Raw genomic sequence first — 6,000 nt, forward strand, 5'->3', positions numbered from 1 at the left:
CCTGTACCGTGGCAAAAGAGGGGACGTATTTTCACCTCACGAAATGGTGGCTTTGCTTTCTATTAAACGTAAAAATTAAGAAATGTATCACCACCCAGCATTATATAAGAAAAGTGACATACAACAACCCCCTTTATCGAGCAGTTTTCGTGTCCAAGGGCGTCTGCTGATTCCCCTACGACACGGATGTTACAGTCGGGAAATGTAAGCTATTTTATTGTTTACAAACTTCACCCCCTCTGAAAGGTTTTATTAGAAACGAGTCAAAACGTTTGCTTATGAACCGTAAAAGAACTGGTAATAGGAGGGTGTTAGCCATTTCAACAGAATACTTCGAAGCAATGCGTTCCATTCAAATATTTGCTAAAAGTTTATGACTGTAATTTATAAGTTATAAAAAATGAGATACTTTAAGCGCTCTAGGTATCTGCACCGGTGTGGCCAATGGGTAATACTTTCGCCAAAAAGGGGGTTTGTCACGACAGTAGACGATCGGTAGGGCAATTGAACTGGCGCAATGCAGCGAGGTAAATATTCTGAATGTTTCTTCAAACGCGAATTAACGCAAAACACTAAAGAGGGATGCACTAAAAGGCTAAAGGACATTTCACGAAAACTTTTGTAACGGCGTTCCAAGGAGAACACCTGTGTACCTCTTTTAGTAGTACAAAAGCCCTTTAAATGCACCCCATCAGCTCTGATGGGGAAAGCCATTCTAGGACACACCTTTTTACCGTGTCACTCGTGGTTCAACCTAGGGGACGGGCTATTAGTTTTACCCACCGGCCGCGTTCGAAGGGTAGGACAAGGTTGCCACAAACACACTCCACCAAAGAAACACGTTCATTCGTCAGTACTTACGTAGGTGCAGACGCAGGAGAGATTTGCGTGACAAGCCATCGTTTTATGCTTTCTTTGCCGCTACTTAGAGTTGACTGTTTGCTTACAAAATCGCAGTAAGAATCATCCGCAAACGCAAGCTATAATGGTGTACAATCAAGTGGACTTCTCGGCGGAGCTGATTCTTTGGGTCAAGCTGATGCGGAGCGTGAAAGGTCTTTGACACCCGTGCTGGGCGCTTTACACATTTATTAACCACCGGCCAAGCTCGAAGCAGCCTGCTCTGGGCTGTCCTCTAAACACCGAAACGGAGCACTGGTACCTTATGGTCATTCACTGCTCTCTAACATTTCTTTCTAGTGCTTAATTACCACGTCACTGAGCTAATTAAATTACACCAGCGAGAAAGGGTTCCGAGCCAGGACCAAACAATCCGCTTGGAAATTGTGCAAAAAACCAATAAATTTACATCAAGTGCACGTCTGGTAACGCGAAAGGAAGTGCCAATGCCCGCAGCAGAAGGAGCGCAACACACACTTGGTTCAGGCCAGGGGCAACACCCGCGACTGACGACGACCGCGACTAGACTGGCGCTGTGAGTGGATTTCTGGCCCACGTTCGCGCCGTTGCTAATAAAAACGACCCGGCGATCGTTGCTAATTTGAAGCATTTTCCGGCCCGAGACGTGCGGCGCGCGGCAGGAAGCTAAGAGCGAGTTTCCTTGCGTACGCCGCTTTGCTTGTTGGCAGGACCCGAGTGCCCGAGTGTGTCCCCTTCGCTCGTGCGATTGGGGTTCGGAAGTCGGAAGTTTGGCAGCAAAAACGGTGTCGATTTTTCCGAATCAATCCTTCGAAAGGAGCCCTTAAGTGATAGAGAAAAGAGTAGCTCTTTCTCGTTCTTTTTGGGTATTGGAAGACACTTTCCGCACCGGGGGCACGATTGGCTAGGTGTTACGTTAGACGAGGTGGCCAGACGAGGGGTAACCCGGGGCGACGCAAACGACTGATTCGTAAGCGGAAGTAGAAGCAGACCGAATGGTAAAAACAACACCCATGAAAACGGTCAACAAATGCCGTGCCGTAATCGGGGTCGTTGGTTGGGGTGAAAGAACGACCCGGAAAAACGCATCCGTTTTGGGCGGACGGCAGGACGAGTGAGAATATTTTCCTGCATAAAATTGTGACTGAACAATGCAATTTTATTGTTTGAAATCATTTTAATGTGCCGAATATGTACATTGAAAGTCATTCGAAGGGCTCACCACGATCATGATCGTAAAAAAAAACAGTTGAGTTACGCCGCAGTCACGATCGTAAAAATATTCGAAGCCAACGATCGAACGCACCAAGATTCGATTCGGGGTGCAGTGCCCAGTAGTGGTTGGTGCCAAGGTTAAGTGTATCGCAGTGCAGCAGCGACGCAATGGCGACAAAGTCAATAAACAAAAATAAAACAACAAACGATCAGCGAACCACAGATCGTAGATCGAGCGAGAAAGAGAGAATAGTGCCGGACGATCTCGTAATTTCCTCTTGGGCACCAACAGTAATTTCGGTATTCGTGTTACGGGGTGGACCCCGTTCGACCCCTACGAATGGCCACGCACGGTATGGCGACGACCGCACGGCACGGCACGGACGACAACGGCCGCGGAAATACACAAAGCAAATTCTTTGCCACTCTCCGACCCACCCAATAATAGTGTCCGAAATTTCCTGCGCCCGAAATGATTCATGGCCCGAATGGGGGTGTTGTGGAAAAATAAAGCGGTAAAGTTGAAACAGAGAACGTTCACATAATCCTCCCCCATTAACGATGCACGTCCCACGCGCGGACACATCCGATCTTCTGCCGGTGGCGAATAAAAACCCGTGATCTTGGTTGGAGAAAAAATGTTCTCGACGGCCCACCGTTGGCGTGGAACCATTTTTCATTCCAACGGCATTAGATCACCGGATCCTGGTGGAAGAGGATCTTCGTGCCAACAGTGAAGAGATCGCAAATAATTGTTTCTGACACGAGTGTCAATTGTGAGACGTCTTGGAATTTACGTTTCGTACATTTGATTTAAATTTCGCCAAACGATGATGAACGAAGTGTTGATTCTAGCGCGAAACTGTCACGCGCCGCGTGGTGGCCGAGTGATGCAGCGTGGCCAGAACTTCACGTGGTTTTCCGTTACGAAAAACCCGCCAACTCGCGGTTTACTTCTCGCGAAGTTCATCAGGCGCTCTCTCGATTGCTCTGCCACTCTCGCCAACCGTTTACGCTCTCACTCTCTCTCGCGCGCGCGTATCGTGTGCGCGTACGCGACGGTTTCATTCATAAAAAACACACAGCCTACTACCGCGAACTGGCGAACTATCTTCACGCATCAAAATGAGAGCCATGTGTCGTCGAAACGTTTTGCACCCGTCGACGATAAGAGACAAACCGACAAATGGCAAGTGTATGTTCGCGAAAAACGCGGCACATTGCAAGGAGAGAACGGACGAAAACGAAACAAACGCGTGCGACCTTCGCGCTTTACTTACCTTCGCGGATATGGAGCGAAACGCACACGCGGACACGCGTTGTCCGTATGATGGCGGACTGCTGGTTTACAAAGCGATTTTTCCAATCAGAGAGCGCAGCACATGCGGACCCCGAGTGGCCGTGACTGCTTCGATGCGGTCCGAATTAATTCGCACTCGCGGCGGCGAGGACACTTGGAAAGCGGTTAATCACTGCCCGCGACTATCATTGGCGCGGCAACTCGTTACTGAAATGTAAAAGCGCAGACACACACTCGTAAGCGAATTCATAGCAGGCCGGATTAGCAATGCGAGCTGTCGAAGGAAATGCACACAAAGCGGGCGACGGGAAAGTTCTCAACGCGGTCAATAATTTCCACTGTTTCACTACGCGACGAATGGAAAAATCGGCGCAATTGCTCGGCCATCACCACAAAGCGCCACATGACAATCGGTCGGCCGAGCCGAGCGAGCGAATTCGGACAACCACGATGGCGAACTTCCGTCCACAGCAGAGAACGCGTGCCTTGCCGTTGCGCTTGGAACTGAGATGCTCACCTGCCGATAGTGAAGCGCCGTGGACGAGGCACGGCAGGACTTCCGCGCTTGGGCAGCTCGCGGTAAGTTTAACTAACTCGAAAAACCCTTTTTCGCTGCGTTATTGATCCATGAATAACGCACTCGACAGAACGCAACACAAATCATCATCTCGCAATCGAGAGAGCGCACTCACACTGGCGCGCAACCGACACCAATACACCACGGATTCGTATCCGTACTCGATGCTTCTGACAGCTCCAATGTGTTGCCGCGCTTTTGTTTACGTTTTTCGTACCACTCATTCACCGCGACGCTCTCCCGCGCAACCATGGGCCGCACAGAACATGTAAGTTTGACTGGAATTAGTGCGCTTTCTCCCTACGCTGACAATGGAGTCCGGGATGATTTAGAAAGATACCATCGTCTGACGAAACTAACGCTACACTACGCTCATGAAACGTTTTAGGAACCGTCGAGGCGAGCAAAACAACAAACAAACGGAAGCAGAGAAACGAAACAGTGAAGAAAACGTACAAACTTCGCGTCGAAATTGTTTCCGAATGCTGTGAAAATTTTCTACTTGACGTTTCACGTGAGCGGTGAGTTCCGATCCTGGGCAGGGTTGATATGAACGGTAAGTTTGATTGACATTTGTTTTTCACGAAATGCATCGAAAGTTGGTGCTTCACCCTGATTGTTTCACGTTTGCTCTTTCGAATCTCACGTTTGCTTGTTTTTGTGAGGCAAAGAAAGAAGGAAACGGTTAAATTACAATTTTTCGGACCGGATAAGTCGGAAAATAACCGGTATTAACCGTTTTTTTCGAAATATAAAATCGCAGCCAATGCAAATGGCTGCGTGCTGATGCCAACGAAAGCTCGGTTTTTGCGAAAGCTTTTGGCCCGAGGAAACTTTCTAAAATCAAAAAAGAATCGTTAAAATACTAAGTTTCTTTTTATTTATCCTACTCCCAAAAAAGGGATACAGTTGATAAAATCCAAAAGCTGCTTATTTATTGCCTCTCATACAGGAACTTCCCATAGATTGGAAGCATTGCCAAACTAGTTTAAAGTTTAATCGTTACTAAAACATGGGTTTGGAAATTTGTGTTCAGTCTGTTTGTACTGAAACAGACCCTATATGAAAGAGTTAATGTCGCACACAGCAGTAACTAGCGAACAAACCCTTTCATGAGGGAAAAAATAAAAGCATGATGCGAAAAAGAGCATTGTAAGAAAGGGGAAACGGAGAGGGACGCAACCTCAACGGCGGCTGGCACCGAAGTACCGAGTTTGGGTCGGCACATTTGCTTTGGTACATCTGACACTTTCACACCCGTCCGTAAAGGGGTCGGAATGATTTTTTGGTCCAATTTCTTTTGCTCCTAATCGGAGAGGTTAATTCGAAAAATGTGAGGAACATCCTTTTCCTGTGCGCCGTAATTGAATAATGGAACTGCTTTCTTTTCCGGGATTCGGTATGTTCCGCGATCGAATGGCGTTGTCTAGTTGATCGAGACCGGATGGCAAAAGAAGGATAACCGAGAGACCCTCGGGGACTGTTGGTTTGGGGGCGAAAGAAAGCCGTGGCCACTTCCCGTTCGGCGGCACATGCTTTCATATATGCGGCAGAATGCAGACGGTGATCAGGGGGCGTTTGTGGGAGAAGACGAAAGGGTTTCGTCTCGATTGTGTGCCGATACTAGCGCTCTGTTATTACAATTATAATCACAATATTTTCAGTTTGTTTTCAAATACAGTTCGCTCCGTCGCCCGCCACCTGCGACGCGTCCTGGCCTATTGAATGAACGGTTACCCATAGCGGCAGCCATTCGAGAACACGAAAAGGTGCAAAAGGATTTGGAATCAGTTTTTAGTTACCCAAATAGCTTCGCCTCGTTCGCCCCGCTGAAGGACTGGCGACAGATTGGGGGCCGGCAAGGTTGCTTCCTCCCAAATTGACAACAAAATCAGGCGGCGTTTTTGAAAAACGATCGAACGGAAAAAGGGGAACAGAAATTAGGAGAAACGGCGATCAGCTCGTTGATTAACCGTTTGTTTTATTTTACTTTGGGCGCGATCGAAAAGAGAGAAACATCGATGAGCAG

The sequence above is a fragment of the Anopheles bellator genome, chromosome 2 (assembly GCF_943735745.2).
Source record: "Anopheles bellator chromosome 2, idAnoBellAS_SP24_06.2, whole genome shotgun sequence".
Lineage (NCBI taxonomy): Eukaryota > Metazoa > Arthropoda > Insecta > Diptera > Culicidae > Anopheles > Anopheles bellator.